Source organism: Phyllostomus discolor, chromosome 4 (genome assembly GCF_004126475.2).
Source record: "Phyllostomus discolor isolate MPI-MPIP mPhyDis1 chromosome 4, mPhyDis1.pri.v3, whole genome shotgun sequence".
NCBI classification, from domain to species: Eukaryota; Metazoa; Chordata; class Mammalia; order Chiroptera; family Phyllostomidae; genus Phyllostomus; species Phyllostomus discolor.
Genome location: NC_040906.2, coordinates 34294534 through 34318580, shown reverse-complemented (window position 1 = coordinate 34318580; position 24047 = coordinate 34294534). Strand labels below are relative to the sequence as shown.

Below are 24047 nucleotides of genomic sequence, written 5' to 3'. Positions count from 1 at the left end.
ATTGTGTAATGTTTTGGTTTAATCAATTCAAGAGTAGCAATAGAATTCATAATTAGAGAAATGTCTGCATTTTGTCTTTGGGCAAAAAGTATACAGAAATTTTATTGGTATATGTTGTTGAAAATGCACAAAATGTAATAATATTTGCATTGGATACAACTAATTAAAGTGATTACCAATGAAGTATCAGAAATAAAGCTTGGCTTATAATTACGATGAGTTATGATTAGCTCAGCTAGTGAGTTTTAGTTAGAAAAATGCATATTTAATTGCAGTTGCAAACACATTTAGATTAATTTTAAAATGGTAATTAATAGTCTTATAATACAAATGATGCTGATGATCCCTTTTAAAAGGCTCATAAAGTTTAGCAGAAGCATGCATTTATCTACTTGTTATAAGGAAATTTTCTAAATTAAAGTACACATTTTATATAAAAGGAATACAGGAATTAGAGCTCCGGATGAAGGAACTAGCTTGGGAAACAGGCAGATCACCTTCGGAATGCCTTGAGACCTGAAAAATGAATTTTAACTTTTCAATATATTTTAATTGTGTATCATTTATGAACATGTCAGGAAGACACTTAAAGAAACTTTATTCTGACAGATAGGAAGGTTTGTCTATAAGATATTGTTTATGCTAAGCTAGAAATTTCCAAGCTTTCACAAACAGTGGAACTTTTGTGCTAATTAGTTGATACATCCTTCTAGGGAGAAAGAAGAAAACCACTCGCGAGTCATTTTGAGTGAGCTAATTCCGATTCTTGAGGTGCTGCTGAAAAAGAAAATAGATTTCTTTGACCATTAAAGTCTAAAGAATGAGAAAAACTGTTATTTAGGGGGCATCTAGTAGCACAAAAGGGATTAACTTTATCTAGTTAAATGGAGCCAGTCTCTATTATTAGAGAAAATAAAAGGGAGAACTGAAAAAAAGTTTTGGTTCTGAAAGCAGAGGTAATCTACAAAATAAGTAAAAAAGAGTGCAGTTTACATGGGTAAATTAGAGTTACTGTCAAATAATTAATATGTATGGTATGACTGTAACACATTTTCTTGTGTAAGAAATTACCTATTTTTACATTTCAAAGCCTTTTTAAAAAGTTAAAAATTCAAGTGAAAAGAAAAAAGTAGCCCCTGTGTTCTCATTATGCAATAGAACTTCTTCCTTCAAAAAATTCTACTTTTCAATTCAAGTGAAAATAGACCATCAAAGCATTTATTTCATTCTGCCTGCACAGTGAACTATGGGGCGTAGAACCTAGTGTGCCCCACAGGCTTTCTTCCTTTTTTTTTTAATTGTTCAAAAACAGTTGTTTCCTGGCATCTACTCTTCCTACATCATATTATGGAGAGGTTTCTTTTTTATTCTTTCACTTTTTCTTTAAATAGGTAATGCAAAAAGCATAAAACTAGAAGGGAAAAGGGATAGGAGAAATATCTTTAAAGGAAATAAAATGAAAAAGCAAGAATCTTGCAGAAATAAAGAAGAATAAAAAGGAAAGTGTTTTTAGATGCAATGCTGCTGAGATTTCAGGAAGCTTTGAGAGGATTTTAGGCATCTCATATCCCCACTGCTCAGAGACCAGAGCAGTAGAGATCATTTTAGCAGCTTAACACAGTCTGACTTTCACAGAAGAGTCTTTTCTCTTGTACTCAGGAAACAATACCTTCCCCCAAGCATATGCTTATTAATGTAAATTGACCAGTTACTGAAATACATTATAATCAGAAATCATTTGCAGCTAAATTCATGTGATGAGCAGTACACAAATTTTCTAAGGATAAAATGGACTTTCTTGATTATAAGTTGATTATATAACATCTTACTGGCTATTAGTTAATAATGTGCAATGTTTGTTTATTGCCTTAGGACTAGTTCAAGGTCAAGGAATGGTGTTGTTTGTAGACCCTGGAGGGCATTATGCTAGTGAAATTAGACAGAGAAAGACAAATATTGTTGGATATCAAAACAGTATTTTTATGTGGAATCTAAAAAAAAAAAAAAAAGAACTGTAGATCTAGAAAAGAGATCGGTGGTTGCCAAAGGGAAGGTGTAGAGTAGGTTTAATGGGAGAAGGTGGCCAAGAGGTACAAACCTCCAGTTATAAAATTAGTAAGTAATGGGGATATAATGTACTGCATGGAGACTATAATTAATAATATTATATCAGATATTTGAAAGCTGTTAAGATAGTCGATCTTAAAAGTTCTAATCACAATAAATTGTAACTATGTATAATGATGGATGTTAACTGGACTTCTTGTGGTTATCACTTTGCAGTATGTAAATATATAAAATCATTATGTTGGATGCCTGATATTAATATATTATATGTCAATTCTATCAAAATTTTAAAAAATAGTGTTGATTTAGATGGGCACAATGGTGCACACCTGTAGTCCCAGCTACTGGGGAGGCTGAGGCAGGAGGATCGCTTGAGCCCAGTTCTGGGCTGCAGAGCATTCTGCTGATGGGGTGTCTGCACTAAGTTTGGCATCAGTATGGTAACCTTCTGGGAGTGGGGAGCCACCAGATTGCCTAAGGAGGGTGAACCAGCCCAGGTTGGAAATGGAGCAGGTCAAAACTCCCGTGGTAATCAGTAAAAAATAGTGTTGATGTAAATAAAATTATATTTAAAATATCTAAAATTATTTAAATATAAAACTACATTTAAAATTATTTTAATTTTATTTAAATAATTTTATTTAAAAATGATTTAAATAAATTATATTTAAAATTATTTAAAGGCTTTTTCCAATTTTGGATTTTAGAGAGGTTACAACTGTATTTGATAAAAGGAAAATAATCTATGAATTTGAGCAGACTGCAGTTTCCTAAAAAATACAAACTATAATTTACTTATTATCAGTTATCATTACAACTTGGTTTCTGTATAAACAAAAAAAAACATATATGGTATTGTGGTACAGTATAAAGTATTTCAGTGGTTATATTGTTGGTATTTTAAGAATGATATAAAAATATATATATGCATATACACATACTTACATATGTACTACACAGATACACCTATGTGTATATTTTTAATTTTTATGTCATATGTTTTTAATACATAAAACATGTTTTTAAAGACATGTTTTTATGATTTACAATTAAGACATACTTTCAGGAATAAACAATTTATTTTTTATTATTATTTTTATTGATTATGGAGACAGTAGAAAGGAAAGAGAAAGAGAGGGAGAGAACCATCAATTGGTTGCCTCCTGCATGCGCCCCAACTTGGGACCCAACCCCCAACCCAGACATGCGCACTGACTGGGAATCCACCCACAACCTTTTGGTTGGTGGAAAGATGCCCAACCAACTGAGCTGCACCAGCTAGGGTGGAAAAAACAATTTTTAAAATTAGTTTCCCTCAAACTTGGAATTGATATATAACATGGAGAATTCAAAAATTTCCTTTAAATGTGATGCAAACATTACTTTAGGTTACTAAGCACTTGCTAGATGAAAAAGCAGAACAATGTAAAGAGCAGGATTTTAGAAGAGAAGAGCTTGATTAAAATCATGATTTACCACCAAATGACAAGGTAGATATTAGTCTCAGTTTCCTAAACTGTTACATTGAAATGGTAATAAGCCATGGCTGGCATAGCTCAGTGGATTGACCGTGGGCTGCGAACCAGGCATCGCAGGTTCGATTCCCAGTCAGGGCACATGCCTGGGTTGCAGGCCACGGCCCCCAGCAACCACACATTGATGTTTCTCTCTCTCTCTCCCTTCCCTCTCTAAAAATAAAATAAATAGAATCTTTAAAAAAAAGAAATGGTAATACATAATCACTTAAATAAGGGAATTGGTATGCAATAATTTTTTTGTCTTCCCTAAATTTCCATTGTTTATCATTAGATAAATGGCAAAATTTATATTCAGGAGAAGCTCAGGAGCCCTAAAAGGAGCCAAAACTGTTCTTTCTCTGCCCTTGTTGTGTCCTTCATCAGCTTTGTGCATTTTTTCTTAGGCTGGTTGCAATATGAAATTTATATGTTTAGGTGAGAATGCTCTCGATCTTGTGATCTATATTTGCTCAGGCTTCAGGACACAGAAAGATATTCATCACTGACATCTTGTTTGTTTAAATTTTCTATTGATCATTGCTCTGCCTTTTGGCTAAGATCAAGTGTAGTATTTGTGCTTATCAGATATTAAACTGATTGAACACTTGATGAAAAATAGCACAAATAAAATCAGATAAAATTAATATGGTCGAATGCCTTCAATCGTTTGTGAATCCCTTCTACTCTACACTATTCTATTGAAGGAAAGCTATAATTTTATGTGTTTCCAGAAAAGAAAAAAACTGTCTAATTTGACTCTCTCTACCCTATTTTTCAGTTATGATTGTTTAATCTTTCATTGTTAATATGTCATATTCAATAAAATAATCTGCTGATGGAAACGAAACTGACCAAATCTGTAATTTTCTGCATGGATCACAGAGGAAATGAAAGCAGTGCCTCCATTTTTAACTAAATGCCTTCCTTATGTCACTCCAAAGGAAAATTTTATATACACATATTTATATATGCATATACATACATCCACACACATGCACATATATATAACCATCTATGGCAACCTACACATAATATAATAAATTTAAACATGAATGGATATGTGACAAGTTTCAAGTATCTTTATTTTACATTTTCATCAATCAAGTATCTTTATTTTACATTTTCATTATGATTTTTTGAAAAATTCCCCAGAAACTTGTTGCTAAATATGCCTTTAAATAGAATATGAGTGCATTTTTGCTGAAGCATTTGTACTTCGGTTAATTTTCATAAGCTTCAGAAGTGTGAGGGGGGCAGGTTGGAAAACTCTGGTGGCAGGTGCTTTGCCACCTGCCTCGCTGTACTAAACAGTTAGCAATAAAGCTAATTCTTTCCTCACTCACTGATCGCCATCCACAGAATGACTGAAGCTTTGGATGTGGTACAATAGTTAAGGGGATGGCATTTCAGATTCATGAATGTTTATTCTGAGACTCTAACTGTTTCTGAAACTACCATTTCTCAGTTCTTGCATATCAGAGGGAAGATGCACTTTTGTATGGGTCATGGCAAACATTTAAATATATTATGTTCAAATAATGCATCTATATCCTGTATGCCTTCACTACACCTCACATACACACACTTGTGCATGCACACGTGGTATAATTTGCCAGACAGTATTCTCAAGGCTTATGACACATCAGTGAATAATATGAAGAAATTACACATGGTGACTTAATTTTTATTTAGAGTAGTTGCCATTTTGTACTCAATTCAATGATTCTCATTCTATATTTGAGAACACTAACAATCAAGAACTGAAGCCAGGTCAGCTGGTAAATGGCAAAGCTGGGATTCATCAACAGTTACATTTGATTCTAGAACCTCACAATTAATTGCTTTTTATAAACTACAGATTTCCATAAATCAAAGTAATCATGAGTTATTTAACCTTTCCCAACTTAAGTTTCCTTATGCATATACTGAGAAGGAAAATAATCTATATTGCAGAATCATTTTGAAAATCTGAAACTTCATGCACATTTTTGGCTCAATAGAATGCCCAATAATTTTTAGCCATTATTTTTTTTCTTTGAATTACAAACTACCATTACAGATGGCAAATAGATTTCATCTTGAGTGCTTTCTATTATCATAGATAGTGGAAGATATTTTTCATTCCTTTGGTAAAGGGACAAACATAACTTAAATTTCTTGTGCCTAGGATGCTTTGAATTTCCCACTCTTAGCTTTGGGACTCTGAGAAAATTAGTGACTCTCCTGTGCCCACTTTTCTTTTGTATGTAAAGGAAAATGAAAGTAGTACTGAATTCATAGGGTTTTTATGAAATTTATTTTTTGTCTTTTAAAATTTTTTAAATATATTATTTTGATTATGCTATTACAGTTGTGCCATTTTTTCTCCCCTTTATTCCCCTCTACCCTCCGCCCCCTCCCGCCAGCATTACCTCCTTAGTTCATGTCCATATGTATAAGTTCTTTGGTTTCTCCATTTCTTATATTATTCTTAACCTCCCCTGTCTATTTTGCACCTACAATATATGCTTCTTATTCCCTGTACTTTCCCCCTCTTCCGCTCCCCTTCCTCTCTGATGACCCTCCATGTGATCTCCATTTCTGTGATTCTGCTCCTATTCTAGTTGTTTGCTTAGTTTGCTTTCTTGGGTTTCTTGTTGATAGTTGTGAATTTGTTGTCATTTTACTGTTCATATTTTTAATCTTTCTTTTCTTAGATAAATCCCTTTAACATTTCATATAATAAGGACTTGGTGATGATGAAATCCTTTAACTTGATCTTATCTGGGAAGCACTTTATCTACCCTTCCATTCTAAAAAACAGCTTTGCTGGACAGAGTAATCTTGGATGTAGGTTCTTGCCTTTCATGACTTTGAATACTTCTCTCTAGCCCCTTCTTGCCTGCAAGATTTCTTTTGAGAAATCATCTGACAGTCTTATGGGAACTCCTTTGTAGGTAAGTCCTATTCTCTTGCTGCTTTTAAGATTCTTTCCTTATCTTTAATCTTGGGTAATGTAATTATGATGTGCCTTGGTGTGTGTTTCCTTGGGTCCAACTTCTTTGGGACTCTCTGAGCTTCCTCTACTTCCTGGGAATCTATTTCCTTTGCCAGATTGAGGAAGTTCTCCTTCATTATGTTTTCAAATAAGTTTCAATTTCTTGATCTTCTGCTTCTCCTTCTGGCACATCTGATTCAGATGTTGAAATGTTTAAAGTTGTCCTGGAGGTTCCTAAGCCTCTCTTCATTTTTTTGAATTCTTATTTCTTCTTTCTGTTCTTGTTGAATATTTATTTTTTCCTTCTAAATCATTGATTTGAGTTCCGGTTTTCTTCCCTTCACTGTTGGTTCCTCATATATTTTTCTTTATTTCGCTTTGTATAGCCTTCACTTCTTCTATTTTGTTACCATAGTCAACCATTTATGTGAGCATCCTGATTACCTTTGTTTTGAACTCTGCATCTGATATGTTGGCTGTCTCTTCATTGCTTACTTCTACTTTTGAACCTTTGATCTGTTCTTTCATTCGGGCCACATTTATTTGTCTCAGTGTGCCTGTTACATTGTAAAGGGGTGGAGCCTTAGGTATTCTTCAGGGCAGAGCAACCCATGTTGCTGTGTTGTGGCACTGTATGTGGAGGAAGGGTTCAAGAGGGAACAATGCCGCTTACTCAGCATCCTGCACTCAGTCACTTCCCCCACTTCCCACAAGCAATTTGGGCCCTTCTGGTGCTGATTTCTGGGTGGGTGGGCTTGTGTACATTCTGGGATCCTGTGGGTCTGTCCAACAAACTCTCTTATGAGGCTGGGAGTTTCTCCTATGCTACCCAACTCCCACAGGATTCTACAGCCAGAGGTTCTGAAGCTTTATTTCCCATGTTGGAACCCCAGTTGCAAGGTCTGTCTCACTCTCCAGTTGTTCCTCCCAGTTTATCCACACATGAATATGGAACTGCCCAGTCTACCAGCTGCCACCTTGCCATGCATCCTCTCTGCCCCAACTGCTCATCTCCACTCCTCTTACCAGTCCGACTGTTTCTTCGTTAACTCCTTGGTTGTCAGACTTCCATACAGTTCGACTTTCTGGCAGTTCAGGTTATTTTTTTGTTGTTTTTAAGTTTGTTGTAGTCCTTATTTTGGTTGTGCAAAGGTTGTAATCACCTTTACCTACATCATGGCTGGAAATCTGGGCTTTTATGAAATTTAAATGAGATGATAGACGTAAAATTACAGGTTGAATGTACATATTTTATTTCACTGTCTTCCAAACCACAGTAAAATTTCAGTGCACTGAAAGTATCAACTGGAATGTACAAAGAAAAGACCATTGCAGTTTGGTATATTAGGAAGGTCAAAGGGTGAGTTGTAACTGATTAAAAATCTTGCATACTAAATCTATGGGCAGTACAGTTGAAAGCCTAAAAAAACCATCAATACTAGCATTAACTCACTTGAATTTCAGCTAGCTTTGTTACTGGATGTAAATTAAAACTATATAATACAGCAAATATATAAAATTTTCTATGTATTAGCAATGTTTTAGTCTCCTTCATTCAGTGCAACCTCAGAAGAAGAGCAAACTAGGCTGTGTAAAACAGGCCATTGCTGAACCAGGAAAGCCTGAGGTTATTAGGAGGGGAAAGGTATGGAAAACAGGGAGACTAAATGGACATACAACTTTTAAATGCTGAGGCCTTCAACATTTTCATGTACTTGGCTCCCAGTCTTCACAGACAGAGCTGTAGTGTTTGGGCAGAAGGATGAAAGGTTCGTGTGTGGTACAACTGACACAGGGGTTTCCCCAGTGAAAAAAAAATCCAGCCAGTCCATCCTTAGTAAAGGGTAAGTAAAACCAGCTTACTCAGAGTCTCCAATGAGATTAGTAATGCGCTATGAAATATGAACATAAAGCCAAAGATCACCAGATTTTTGATGAAAGCTTTTACCAAGAAAGATACAGAATAAAGTTCATATGTGGGAAAGATAGATTTTTGCAGGAAGAAGAAAATTCAAAACTATCACTAATATCCAGAAAACAAAAAAACAAAAAGGCAATAAAAAACCAACTGCAGTTGGAATCAAACCGAACTTTATAAAAGTGAGTTATTCACCCTGGCTGGTGTACCTCAGGGGACTGAGCATAAGCCTGCAAACCAGAGCATTGCTGGTTTGACTCCCAGTCAGGGCACATGCCTGGGTTGCAGGCCATATCCTCATTATGGGGTGTTCTAGAGGCAACTATACATTGATGTTTCACTCCCTCTCTTTCTCCCTCCCTTCCCCTCTCTCTAAAATAAATAAATAAAATCTTAAAAAAAAATGAGTTATTCAGAGAACAGATACTAAAAGATCACCACGGTAAAAATTATAACAAATAACAGGAAAAGTTTAGAAGTTGAAAAAATACCCTGTGAAGTTGAGCAAAAGGAAAAATGATGACTTAATATCTTAATAAATTACTTACTAACAAAAATAAAACAGAATGTAAAAGTAAGAATAATAAAAACTTAATTCAAAAGAATTTCCTAAAACTGAAAAATAGAGTATCTGAGTATCCTTATTAAAAAGTTTGCCCAGCACTAAATAGTTTTTAACATTAATTGAACATATTATGCACCAGATAATTTTGAGAATTTAAATTACTTATGCAAATTTCAGTTATATTAGTGATTATTTTATGAAAAAATGAGAAACATAATTTTTATTTCCAGTGAAAATAATGTTCTGTGTGGATCATCTATAAAGAGCATTTATATAGTGATAATAAAATAACTATGGGGAATTAGCAAAAACAAAATGACAATGTAATTATATTGGGAATTCAGAAAGCTAAAAAGGTGGTTTATATTTATAGAAGTGGAAGACAGAGATACATTTTCATATCCTAGTGTTAATTTCACAACTAAAATTAAACACTGAAAAATCAAGAAGCAACAATATAAGCACAAGCATAATATTCTTAAAAATGAATATAAATACAAATAAGCAGCTAAGGAGTTAAAAGTTGTTGCTCTAGGAAAGAGGAAATACCGGCAGAATCAGGGGACCAGTATGAATATTTGAAACTTTGAATTATTTGTACATATGGTTTTAATCAAGATACAGTGTATAAAATGAAATAAAAATTACTTTTAATAATGTCTTCAACACAGAAAGAACCTCCAAATTATCAGATGGTGATAATATCAACATCATCACCATGGGCCAATACTCTTCAATCAACACAACGTGAAAATAACAATATCTGGGAAGAGAAATATTGGAACATACATAGGGAGCACATAGCCAAACAAAGGAGCAAGGCAAGACTCCCAAATGAGTCCTGTTTCAGTTGAGAACTGAACAATGGGCAGGCATTCTCCAAGTGAAGAATGAGAAGGTAAAGAAAGTATTGTGGAGGCAATATTGCTTACACAAAAGCTGGAGAGAGTATGGTCTGCTTGAGACATTTTAAAAACAAATAGGATACGAAATAGGGAGATGGAAGAAATAATAGGGGAGAGCAATGCAGAAGATGGGTTTTACAGAGTATCATAAACCATTACTATCAGGAGTTGGGAATTCATTAAAACAAAATATAACAAGATACAGGCTTTCCTACAAATAGGTGAAGAAAGTCTAAAAGTGTCATGAATAATAAATTAGAGGAAAATATTGAGACCAATTTGAAGATTGTTTTAGAAATTCTATTCAGAGGTGAGTGGAGCCTTCGCTGGCATAGCAGCATGAGCATGGCCATAAAGTGGTCATTCTTAAAGTGATCGCTTTAAGAACAAGGATTCTATAGCACATAGGTTTTATTTTATGGGAGTGGCCTTCAGCGATGGGAGCGTGATGATGTCAAAGTTGTTGTCGTGAACACCTAGGTGAACTGTGATGTTACTCAGAGAACAGCAAATGCTATGGTAGGACCATATTTGGGCTGTGGAAGAGGGCAGGGGAAAAATGATGATTTTGGTTTAATTGTGCCACACTTGGCAACACTTCCAAGTAATCCATTCAAAACTTGAATTTATTTGAAACTCCAGACACACTTGTAAATTACAAAACCATAAGATATATATTTGGAAGTCATTTACACGTGGCTTAGGATCAAAGCCACAGAAGCAGAGTACATTTCCCAAAGATATTGTGTGGAAGACAGAAAAGAAACTGGGACAGAATGTTCTGGAACAAAGCATCAAAGCCAGACCAGTGAGTCTAAGAAAAAGGGGTCAGTGTTGAGTAGTATGTCATGGTATGGGTGTAGCACAGTTGGTTTAACTATTTATCTATCGAGAGAAGCTTTGGTTGTTGACTGTAATAAATAATGTTTCTATGAACAATTGAACAATTGTATAAAGGTTTTTGTGTGGACATAAATTTTTGTTTCTCTGGAATAAATCCCTAGGTGTGCAATTGCCAGACCATATGGTAAGTGTATGTTTAATTTAGTTTTTCTTTTTTGAATTCATAGAAGCTGCCAAACTATTTTCTTTTAGTGATTCATTCAGGGTAGTAGTTCTTTTTCGTTCAGGCTTTGAAACATGTGGTGACACTTTCTTCTGGCCCCAAGGTTTCAGATTATAATTTCACTGTTATTCAAATTGGTTTTCTCCTAAATGTAATGGGTCAATTATTTCCCATTATTTCTTATTATTTCTCAGCTGCCAAAAATAACAAATTTAATTCCAAGACAATTTTAAAAGAAATTGTGTTCTTTTCATATTTGCTTTTAATCGATACTGAAGTCTTTCAGTGTAGGAAACTATGCAAAAACATACACGTTAACAGTATTTTTAATTCACTTTTTCACCATACATATTCTAAAAACTTAACCTAAAAATCTGTAAGTTTTATAAACATGCAAGCCTTTATCTTCTTAGCATAATGTAAAAATAAAGAGTCATCTCATGAGGCACTGTTGTTTTTTTAATCTCAATGTTTTTTCAAGTGATAAAAACCAAAAATGTGGCTATGTATCACAGTGAACCAACTGGCAGTGAACCAACACTGAGTCACAGGAGAGAAATACTTTAGGTGTTTATGACAGAAGGGGACATAAAAAGAATTGACTGACAGAATTTAATGTTTCAAGAAATAATGTTATCATTAATGTTTTTTAATTTATTTTTGATTCTTTTTTTCCTGATACTCTTGTCCTTATGGTTAAGCACTTACCACATGCATACAAATGTACAGATATCAGCATGATGTTCTAATACCAAAAAGTTTTATTTTCAAATCAACTGTATCATTGAGTTAAGTAAAATTCAGGTATCTAAATAAAGAGCCTATGATCATTTGAGGTTGTTAAAATTAAGTTCACAATCTATGTGTTCAAGATTTGATATCATAAGCTATGTCTTTAATTAATGATGAAAAAATAATTCAATAATATATATTGAGTGCTTACTTTGTGCCTGGTAATATTCGAAGAACTCTAAACATATTACTGAATTAACCCTCTCAGCAATTACAGGGACGAGCATAAACTTCATTATCTGAGCAAGGATGATCAAAATGCTAAGTGATATAACCAGAAATTAAACCCAGATAATCTGACTCGAGACCCCAGCTCCTGGCCCCTAAAGTCTACAGCCTCTTTAAGAAACATATATGGGCATCTTTTCTGTCAGCTGTAATGGTCAATATTTGAAGATATAAGTAAAATAAACATTTATGCAGTACCTTGGGTCATCACAACCTGTCCTGTAATTGTCAACACCTTCTTTCACCCACCCCGTATCTCCACTGGCTTTCTTTATTTTGAAGTGTTTATATTGTAGCCGAGCGAAACAACTGAAATGATTTAGACCACAGAGAATAATATTTTTACTTCGGTCTTTAAAAGGTCACTAGGGCTGAACAGCACTAAATTACATCTCTAAAATCACAGTGTCTGTAAACACAATGCACTTTCACAGCTGGTTTTCTCAATCTGAGTTAGATTTGCATTTTGGAAATCGTATTAAGGTGCCAGTAAGGGGTAAATTGGGCTTCTTATTTTGATTGAAATTTTTGGAACACAAAAGTACTTTGTTTTTTAGAACATACTTTCAAAAAGTGCATTTAAAATTATAACACTTCAAAAGTATTGATCAAAAACAATATAACAAGTTTCAAACAGTAAAATATTTATTATTTATTCTTTCATGAGTTCTAATAAAAATAGCAAATAATAAAGGAGTGTAAATCTTAAAAACAAGTAAACCACATAAATAAAAAATTGAAAACCATTTGCTAGATTCTTGTTTATATCTTTGTGCAGGAGCAAAACACATGTCCTGTGTTTCTTCCACTTTCTGATTAACTTCTATTTAATCCTATGTAGAGAGAGCAGCTTCCCTATAGTGAAGGAAATCGAGGCCAGTCCTTCTAATTATACAGTGAAAGCTATTGGTATTTGGGAAAACTGATTTGTTGCCAATAGAAGAATGTCATAAGTACTTTATGCTCTTCTGTATTAGAATAGCATATTGACCTCCTTCATTATCTAAAATTTAAAGACTTTCGATCCAATCCCCCACTGTTTTTTTTTAAATTCTATTTCATTGCAGTTGAATGAAAAGATCGAGAAGTCCAAACACTTATTTAGAGCTATACCATGCTGCTGTGCTCCAGACCTCAAACAAAAATTTGCCAGAAACATCTCAGGACCAGGCAGCAAGAATGTAAGAAGCAACAAATATTATTACTTAAAGAGTATGTGATACCCTAAATGTGTTATTTGTTGCCTGATCTCAGAGTCTCAAATTTCCACCATTAGACTTCCTGTTTAGCTAAGGCATCAGCTTTAAAAAGAAAGAAAGACCAATATGAGAATATAAAGTCAGGTACATCTTACTGGTACAATGAAAACAAAAACTCGAAATGATCCTGCAGAGAACACACTCAGCTGAGTCGGCACAGAGCTGTGTGGTACACAGGCATATTATGTAATAGGGTAGAGGTGGAGTTATTTGGACATCGACCTTTTTTGTCTCTGGTAAAATAAAGTTACATGAAATAGATATATTTTCTCATTTTAGAGACTAGGGGAAATGAGATTTCCCACAGATCATTTTAGAGACTAAATTTCTTTATGACATGCTGACTTATTTGATGATCATAATAAATTGCCATACTTCTCAGGAATAAGTAGTAGTTTTAAAATTGACCAAGAAGCCATGCATTTGCATGTTGTTTTGTTGGAAGTGACCCTTTAACCAGCTAGAACATTGAGTATTGGAGAACAAAGTTCTGATTGGGTGTTCTATTTCAATTTCAAAAAAGTTAAATTGGACTTTAAAATTGGTAGATGTTTGCCCAAAATTATAGCATAGTAGTTCTGTTACCACTGGTATTTAATTATTAAAGGAAAAAGGGAGCAAAGGGACTTAGACATTGAGCTTAATAAACTTGGGAGTGTAAGCCTGTTTGCTTCACCAGGAAGCTACAGCTTTTGACACTCTAGGGGATGACAGAATTGTGCTCCACCAAGGGGGCTAATACTCCTCCCTTCTGCCTGCTTTGGCACCAGATTGTTGGGGGTGCACAGGATAGGTGCTGGACCATAGAAACCTAGCTAACTAATTAGGGGGTGCGAACCTATCCAAAGCCAGTGAAAAGGTAAGGAGTTTATTGGTTCTTTTGGAAAGGCAAATGGTCTGTCCAAAATCCAAGCTGTTGCTCATAACTCTACTGAAACAAAGAACCTCTCTCTCTCTCTCTTGCTGACTCTCTCTCTCTCCCCACTCCACTACCTGGTGACGCACTTGTTCTGTGCAATTTTGACTTTTCTCTCCATAGCCATGTGGCCCTAGCAGACACGTGGTCCATGGCCATGAGGACTCCACATGCAGGCTCTAGGAGGGAGTTTGAATACCACAGCACAGCAATGGACTGCCGCTGAAAACACACGCTAAGCTAGCTGGAGACTGGACTGAACTGTACTTAAATATGCAGTAGAAAGTCTGGACACTGGCTTTTGTCTTGCCTTTGCTGAGGACGAAGTTGGACTTTTTCCATGATCAGAAGGATGGAGGTGCAACATTGGAAAATCATGAAGGGAAGCCCCTTAATTTTACATCATCAGTAAAGTCTACCACAAAGCCTCATCCTCTTGTGAGGGTCTCAGAAAATTCCTGTCCCACAACACTATAGGAACTCAACTTCCACCAGTAAAAGTTCCTTTGGAAATAACGTCAAACCCTATTGTTTTGATCAGTAAGATCAAATTGATCAGTAAGAAAGTGAAATTTAAAATACAATCTCCAATGTGGACAAAATAAATCAAACTGACTCCTTAAAAGAAAATTTAAATAGGCCTATCATTATTGTACATTTCTTAAAACTTCTATCAATATAGTTGTAAAATAATGGTTTTGACATTAACAATTGAGAAGATTGAGTCAATTCTCAGAAAGTAATTAGAACTCTGGCACTTACAAATGTCAGTTAGTAGTTTTGCATCTTCTACATGTAGAGGATTTAAACGAAATATGATAGCTCATGATGAAAAGCACAAAGATAAAAAACATTGGAACTATATTCATGATCAGGATTAATATTAAGGGTAAAGGAACACCATTATAAAGATTATGTTTCCAAGAAACATATGAAGGCTCCTTGGTCATGAACATTGGGGTGGGGTTGACAATGGAAGAGGGAGGCAGATTCAGTAGAGGGGGGCAAATGAGGGAAATAATGAGAACAAGTGTAAAACACAAAAAATAAAAAAAGACTACATATTCATTTATGTATTATGGGTATCATTAAACAAATACATATGCAGAATTGCTTTGGGACAGTAAAATCAAAAGTGATTTATGCTGGGGGGAATACATTCTATTTTTCCAATGAAGACAAATGTTACACTAATTTAACCTACTTTTATATAAATATTAACTAAGTTCTTTGATTTAAAAACTAGTAGAGAGAACCAGTGATGGAAAAACTTTCCCCAAAATTTCTGTTCCAAAAACTGGTTATATGTTTCATTGAAAAGTTATATTTTATCACTAGAAAATAAACATCAGGTAAAAAAATTAAAATATTATCACTTGCATATAGTGTTTTCATTAATGGTTTTCTAAGACTTCAGTAGTTTCCTCACTGCCAATGATTAAGGACTTATACAGTGTTCATCATGTTTAATTTGGTTTTTGTCTCACCTTTGAAATATGGGCCATGTTAAGTATGTACCTTTAAATCTTTATTTGCTATGGAAATTGCAAATCAAATGTGTCCCCATGTAACATTTTTGAAATAAACATTTCAGCAAAGAGCTAATGTCTACACAACAACCTCATAGATTTAAACAGCAAAATATTTTTTAAAAACTTTGCACAAATATCCAGGGAAATACAGTCAGTCACTAAAAGATGCTGAACACTTGAGGACTATTTGATTTTATTTTAGTGGTATGAGAATGCGACTAAACTCAAAGTAACAAAACTTAGAGCTTAGCAAAACAAAGAAAAATAGAATAGCATTTAGGAGGCTATTACGAGAATTAAGATAAAAATAACACAACATTTTTATGAAGCAGCAGAAATGACAGTAAGTAGAGATAAAGAAAATACTGTGTCTTCTCCACGTCCATCTTACTGAAGCTACATAGGCAATTTGGTGCATTGCATTTGAGGGTTAAATCACAAGAATGGAAAAGAGGGAAAAAAACAACACAGAAAGGAGCTATTAAAAGGTGCACACATTTTAAAGTGGGGAAATATAGATAATTTGTATCCTTTTCTTTTGCTCTAGTTCCCCTTACCTCCTGCCAGAACATTCATTAATGCCTAGCATTTTCTCTACATGTTTGTGGTTGCACATGTCTGTACCCATATGTGTTCCCAGCTCACCATATGACTCTGGAATATACATGATTCCAAATCTCAGAAAATCCAGTGACAGTCTTAGCTTTTTGCTTTCAAAGCTGAAAAGTTAGCTAAAACCACTCTTGGACATGAGCAATTGTTAGCATTTAACACATTTTTTTCTTAGTACTTGGAGGCAAGAAAGATCATGACTTGTCTATTTTGTGTTTAGAGCTGAAAATCCTAAGTATAAGGAACATCTGAGGGAAAAAAAAATGCTGCCAAGGCTTTTTTACATTGTCAGAAATGCCTTGATGTCTCTGGAGTTTCTATTCATGAAAGCTATATTTCTTTTTGTACTATTGGTAGCATGCATCTCAACAGCATTTAGGAAAATGCAATGCGTTTGCAATGCAAGTGGTCATTAAAATCCAACCTTTTCCAGGAAGATAAACACATTCTCAGAAAAGTATTAGATAATACTTGCATATTTTGATATTCTAGATAACAGATCTTAAAGTAAAGAAATTGAGGTGAGTCAGAGTCGGAAGGAGAAAAAAAATTCTTAAGCATTTCCTTGAATTAGGTCAAGTGGAAAGAAATAGTAGCATCTTCTTTGGAATTGTTTTGTGAAAGTAGTTTTTATGATTTCTTTGTTCAATGTATACACAAAATAACTATAATAAAATGGGTGACTGTTAAAATAAGCATTAAAAATGGTAGTCGAATGTTTTACATTGTAATTAATTAATACATAAAAGTGAACTTATAATTTATAAATTATTTTCTTGAAAATATTGATCTGTGACTATGGCCACTAGATTATTTACTGACATACGTAATAAATCCTAATATTTGATTTAAATATTATTTTATTTATTGACTTTAAAGAAAGAGGGAGAGAAATAAAGAGAGGCAGAGGAAAGGAGAGAGACCTAGATAAAGAGACAGAAGCACCAATTCGTTGCTCCACTCGTTTATGCACTCATTGGTTAATTCCGGTATGTGACTTGGCCGGGGATCTCACCCACAACCTTGGCATGTGAGGACTGAGCTGTGACTAACTGAACTACCCACCCAGGGCCTTGGGTCCTAATATTTTAAATAATAAATGCATTTACTTCATGCAGCAATATTATAAATTAGTCCAGTCACTCAAAAAATACATGTACCATGAGAAGTGATATAATTAAATATATATAAAACAAACATCATCAACTATCAACTTTTAAAAAATAGAACCCTTAAGATGAAGTTAAAACTTTATCATGGAGATAGAGAGTGTTATTACAAAATTAAGAAAAAAATCCTATGTGCCCATTTTGGTAATACAAAGTATTTAACATTTTAGATTATGTATCTTTATTTCAGTGAAAATAACAGGTAAACAAAATTCTCTTCACTATCACATTACATTTGTGTATTCATGTTTAAACCAAGATTGCATTTTTTTATACTTAATGCATTTTTATCTGTTAAGTTTATAACGGATAAAATTTGAAATGCCAGAACAGCTCCAGAGCCAGAGAAGAATACTTCATATTTTCACAGATACCTATTTTCTTCTTGAGCAATAAAATACTCCCCAGTTAAAGTTCAGTGGTGGCTCCATTCTTTTAGACAAAATGGCCCAGAATAAAACTTTTCTGGTTTCAGAAGCCTGTGTGCGTGTGTGTCTGTGTGTAATTTGGGTAGGAGTTAGTGGAAGGAAGGTACGCTCAGGAAAGGATTCACAGAGGCAGCTACACACGGAAGGGGAAAGGCCATTTCTGGTTACAGTAAGGAGCAGCAGTAGTAATTTTAAGAATATGTTTGAGGAAACAGCTTTCAGTAGCAATGAGATGAAGATACTTCCATATGGTGGACTTTGATCAGTTGAGGATTTATTCTGGTGGCGAATAAGAGCTCTGGGGAGAGGAAATGACCTTTCTGGCACGTGCTACATGTGGCCCTCACAGAAAACGTTCATCAGAAACTAAGATGGCAAGAAAGGAAAACTAGTGCAAATAAATATAAAATGGATCATTAAAAAAATTTCAATACAGGAAGGTATTGAAAAATATTAGCAATGTGACTGTATCTTATAAAGCTTGCTATATTCATGTCTACAATTGAATATGGTTTCTGTTCCACAGTTTAATTAGTGATCCTTATGCAATTATTTTGATTTCTATTGTAAAGTCATTCTTTAAATTAGGAATACATATCCTCATAAGCAGTATTACAGACACACACCCGAATCTAGCACACCCCACCTATGAAACTCCAGGTGTACGTTTCTGAACGGAATTTGTGCTCTACTCATGTTCTCATCTTTGTGTTTCAGTTCTACACTTCCAGTTGTATTTTTGGCTCCAAATGTCACGTAAATTAATACTATCAAGTCTACTGTTCCTTTGCCCTCACCCATGTCTCTTGGGACTACTATAAATGTACTGTGTTTTCAGCCATTGTCCCTCCTGCAATCCATTCTCCATGCTGTGGTCAGAGTGCAGTCTTTGAAACATAAAGTAAATTTATTAACATATTTAGAATAAAATTCAAGCTCCTCACTCTGAAACCCGGTTATAACATTTTAAACCAATACTCACATTTAATTTGCTTATGTTGTTACAGAGGGGATCTGGCCAGATCACTGGTCAATGGGGAGGGACACCCGAGGGGGCCTGAAAGAGGTTGCCTTCTGGAGAGGGAGGGGTCAGGAAGCACCTGAAGACAGCGAGATTGAACATTGAAGTCGCATCTGACACGTGACAGATTTCCAACCCTCGGTAAAGATAAACAAACCCACTCGTGACATCCTGCAGTGGGCATGTCTAGAAACCATCCTCCCTCCTCCTGTATCGAGGTGGCAAGTGGAGGGGCAGAGACGCTGCCACAGCCTTTGATGAGCTGATGGACACCCGGCTGGATTGCCTGCGAATTCAGACACTTCTGACAGGTAGGATTTGGGGCCTAGATTTTTAAATGAGGAGCAGGCAGAATCTGCTCCCTTCAGGTTCCCCCTTCCTCATTGGGCTGCCTAGTGTTTCTGGGCTGGCCGGCACTGAAAGCTGCATGATGACAACCAGGAGACAAGCTCCAGGTCTCCAGCCCACTCAAGAAGCAGTGGGGGCATATGCAATTTTTGCTGCGCTGGGCGGGCCTGCCCAGCCAGACACACAGACACCATGGTGAGCCGATGGCTGCTGGAGTGACGGGGCACAGGCACTGGGCCAGTGGGCAGTGTGAAGAGGAAAGGGTAGTACACAGTGAGGAGGGTACCAGCACGCACAAACTCCAAAACATGCCTGAAACGAATAGTGACCAGGAACCAGCTAAGCTGCCTGTGTGTCCCAAAGGGTGACATTTTAAGTGGGAGAAGGAATTCGAGGGGCAGCCCTAAAGTAATCTGGTGAAGGGCGGTAATTGTCTTTGGGTGTTTTAGAGGAAGTAGGTTTTGAGGACAGAAGACCATTATTCTTCCCAAATTGTATGTTTAAATAAAAGACTCCTTTCCTTTTTACCAATCCTCTGCCTCTGGAATTCATGAGTGGAGTCTCAACAGAACCCCATGTAATTCTTGGGTAACATCACTACATTATTCCTACACTCTAAAACTGAAGCCAGTTCATTTGAAAAAATAGAACATATGAATCATATCAGGACATCATAAGTTTTATGGCTCCAATCTTATATCCCCACCATTGTGGAGAGCTCAATCATTTAAGTTAAGACTTCTGTAACAAGCCAATAATGTAACAATATCTTCAGATGTTGTAAAGATAACATTTTTAAATATAAAAGTGTAAATGTAAAGATCCATGTGTACAAACTATACATTTATATATGTAAGGATTATGAACACATGGTCAAATATATAAAACTATTTTGAAAGTAAATATATTTCATTGATGTTCGTATTCTATAGATTACAATAACTTGATTGCAAGTAAAACCAAGATTGTGTTAAAAGAAGCTATTAAAATATTCTGGTATTATAGCCAGGTTATAAACAAATCTTATTGCTAAGTCGGTGGTATATGTACTGAGTCCCTAATACAGCATTGTTAAATAAAATGTGGAAATTTTTCAGAATTTTAGAATTTTGAATTAGAGATTTTAATTTTAAGTCATGCAGCCCAGCAGCATTTTGCAGTGTAATTCGAATAACTCTTCCCTCAAATCTCTCAGCACTGCCCAATGCTGATAGCACAGGCGGCGAACTCTTACACTGAGCCCTGGACGGCGGAGCGGTAATTAGAAATGGGTGACAGAAAATGGCTTCAGGTGATCAGAGAGCTGAGAGATGCAAATGCAATGTGTGCATGACTTCCTTCTTTATACTTACCAGTTAAGCTTTTGTGATAAAAATATGAAAATAAAAATCACATCTAATATTAATGACAACCCCAACAGGTAGATAACAGTATTATTTTGAGAAAAAAAAAATGAAGAGTGGTATAACTGGCCCAAGGGTCAAACCTTGAGTAATAAGTGTCAGTGAAACAGCACACTGGCTCTGCTCCCTTAAAACTGATCAGTGATTAATGCAATCCTTGGGTTATTTACAATACAAAGACAATGCTGCACATGTGCCATCCAAGCCCTCAAAATGACCCCAGAAGCAAGAATCTTCAGTCTACAAGAATCATGTAACAGAACTGACCCCTGGAGCCCTTTACAAAATGATAGGCACTTCAGTGAGGAAGATGCAGTGCCCAGGCTAAACATGAACAAATGCAGAACCGACCCATCAAACACTGCCAGGTTACAATCTCTTTGTGCTTTCTCTTTCCCCACAACCTTATCCATAATTGGCCAAGTTCCAAAATCCTCCAACCAAAATTTTCCTCACCAGTATTACATGCTACCGTGTTCTTCCTAACCATTAAAACTTGCCCAAACTGCCAGATCTTGGTGAAAGACTTGAGTAGTGTCTGCTGTCTACTCTGAGTCAACTTAGCAACAAATAAATGGCATTTTCTTTTCTCAAAGGTGTGATAGTTTTGGCTCCTATGCACATTGGGCAGCGGGGTCCTTGATAACAATATCAGAATTCAATTCCAAGTTTGTTTGATTCTACTTATAGCTCATAAAAAGTCTTATCAGATAATTTATATTGAATGAGTCATGCCCAAATCCAAGAGGACAGTTGAAATGGAGGTAGATCACTAGATTCTCTTTCAAATACCAGGAATAGGAGAAGTTTTAACAGTTCTTCCAGGAAGTTTTGCAGTAGTTTGGTCATTTCTTAAGGATCTCTATTCCTTTTTGTCTAAAAGGCTTGTATTTTTAGGAGTCCCATTAAAAACTGTGGGTATCAATATGGACATGGATGTTTTAACCTTTATCAAGTATGATTCCAGCAGAGACTGGTTTATTATCTGATAGTCATCTATGAATAAGACCCCTTCCCTGGCTTGAGTGGCTAAGTAGATTGAGTGCCAACCTGAGAACCAAGGGGTCACCAAGTAAATTCCCAGTTAAGGTACATGCCTAGGTTGGGGCCAGGTCCCCTGTAGGGGGAGAGCTAGAAACAGCCACACATTGATGTTTCTTTCCCTCTCTTTCTCCCTCTTTTCCTCTTTCTCTAAAAAATAAATAAATAAAATCTTTTAAAAAACCACGACCCTGTATGTATGGCAATGGTAAATACTTATGGGTTAGGAGTTTTGTGATCTGGGAGTTAAAGGGTATAGAAGCAAAAACATATGAGAAAAATATTTTTAAATTGTTTCTGAGACATATATAAGATCTTTCTGGAAAAACCAGACCATTGTTGATATAACAAAAATGGTTTGTGCAACATTGATGTAACCTGGCAGCCAAGGAGAGTGGACTGGAATGTGCATGCATTAACAATGACAACTTCACTGTACTAGTCAATGGGAGCAGTAGACACCATTGAGTAAGCACGTGTTCTGTGTGGCCATCCTATTCAGAGTGACTGAGCAAGTAGAGCAACAAATCTGCATCAAATTCTGCATTAAGCTTAAACATTCCTCGGTGGAAATTATTCAAATGATTCTGAAGGCCACAGCTATGGGACAACTGGTGATTGGCAGCTTCTTCACAACAGTGCACCCACTCATGCATCATGCTTCATTCAGAGTTTTTTGGAGAAGCATCAAATCAGGTGACTCAGCTACTATACAGCCCAGTGACTTCTGGCTTTTCCCAAAACTAAAATCACTCTTGAAAAGAAACAGATTTCAGAGCATTGATGAAATTCAGGAAGGATGGCAGGGAAGCTGACAGCTGTTGGGAGGACTGTGTGAGGTCCCAGGGTGCCTACTTTGAAAGGGACTAAGGTATCGTTATTCTATGTAAAGTATTCTTTGTATCTTGTATCTTCTTTAAATGTCTCTATTTTTCATATTGCATGTCCAGATACCTTCTGCACAAACCTTGTAAATAAATTCAGAGGAGAAAAAAGCAATTTTTACAAGCACTATTTATTTTCTAAAACATATAATGATACTCTACCTACTACTGGATTTGTTATTCCAAAATTTTTAATGCCCCATCCAAATGTACTAATATTTCAGTTTTTGTTGTGGGGTTTGTGATTGTTTTGGGGTTTTTTTGCTCATATTTTGATTATCAAAAGCATATTTATATCTGCATTCAATTTTCATAATGCAATCTTATTTTAAAAAGTCATTTTCGTTAAAATTAAATTGACCTATACTTACATTCTTACTCTGTACTGTGTTAGATTCCTTGAAAGGGATTTCACGTTTTTCTTAGCATGGTTTCTTATAAAAATAACAGCGCTCTAAATCCAATGCCAAATAGAAAGACATGACATTTGTTTTCTTTATATAATCTGTAAATTCACGAGTCAATGAGAGCTAGATAAGTTTTACAAAAATCAATACATTGAAAAACAGCAACACTCCTGGCAGCTAAGGGAATGCATTTTGTTCAAGAGAAAACTGCAGGCCCCAAGTAGTGTCACTTGTGTTAAAGCCCATGATAGCAAACCTAGATTTAATACCTGACCTAATTGTTGTTTCAAACTTTCTTCGAAATGTGATCTTAATCAGGCAGCCTGGAGTGTTCTAGTCAAGCACCAGTAAGGTAATCTGTCACGTGGGCCCTCTCCACCCCCTTGGAAAGAAGAGGCAATTTGCATTATAAGAACCTTTATCATTCCCTTCCTCCCAAGAGAAGATGTCTGGTCTAAAAATAATCCTTTTTTTTTTTTTCATTTGGTTAATAGCTCTCTTGTCCCACTGTCTCTTCTAGAAAACCTTTCTTTTTGTGCAGTCTGTCAGAGAGGACCCCTCAAGTTGCTAGATGAGATGCTACCCCTTCATGAATCATTTAACAAAGTCAATTAGATCTTCAAATTTATTCAGTCAAATTTTGGTTTTTTTACCAGTATTTTATTCCTGGAAAGATATCTGGGTAGGCTCTCGCAGCATTTGTTCTAGCCCACTTATTACACTAAATGGATCTACATTTGCATGTAAGTTCTGGAAGCATCTTCTCCAAGATTATGGAGGATCTTTTATCCTGAGGGAAATGGAATAAAAATGTAGTGCAGTGACCCCTTCCATTGATACTGGTACCCTTCCTTTCCACCTTGATTGTGATGTCTGAGGCCAATTATTTACCCTCTCTGCTATTTCCTTAGGGTTCTATTACCCCCATTGCTCTGAGTGATGCCAGTTCTATCACTGCATGCCTTATGTCTAGTTCTGGTCTACACAGGGGT

General features: G+C 35.6%; 1 pseudogene; it reads left to right on the top strand.

Annotated features, from left to right (window-relative positions):
- The first annotated feature begins 4117 nt into the window (after positions 1 to 4117).
- Positions 4118 to 4297, top strand: LOC114495725 (annotated as a pseudogene).
- The last annotated feature ends 19750 nt before the right edge of the window (positions 4298 to 24047 follow it).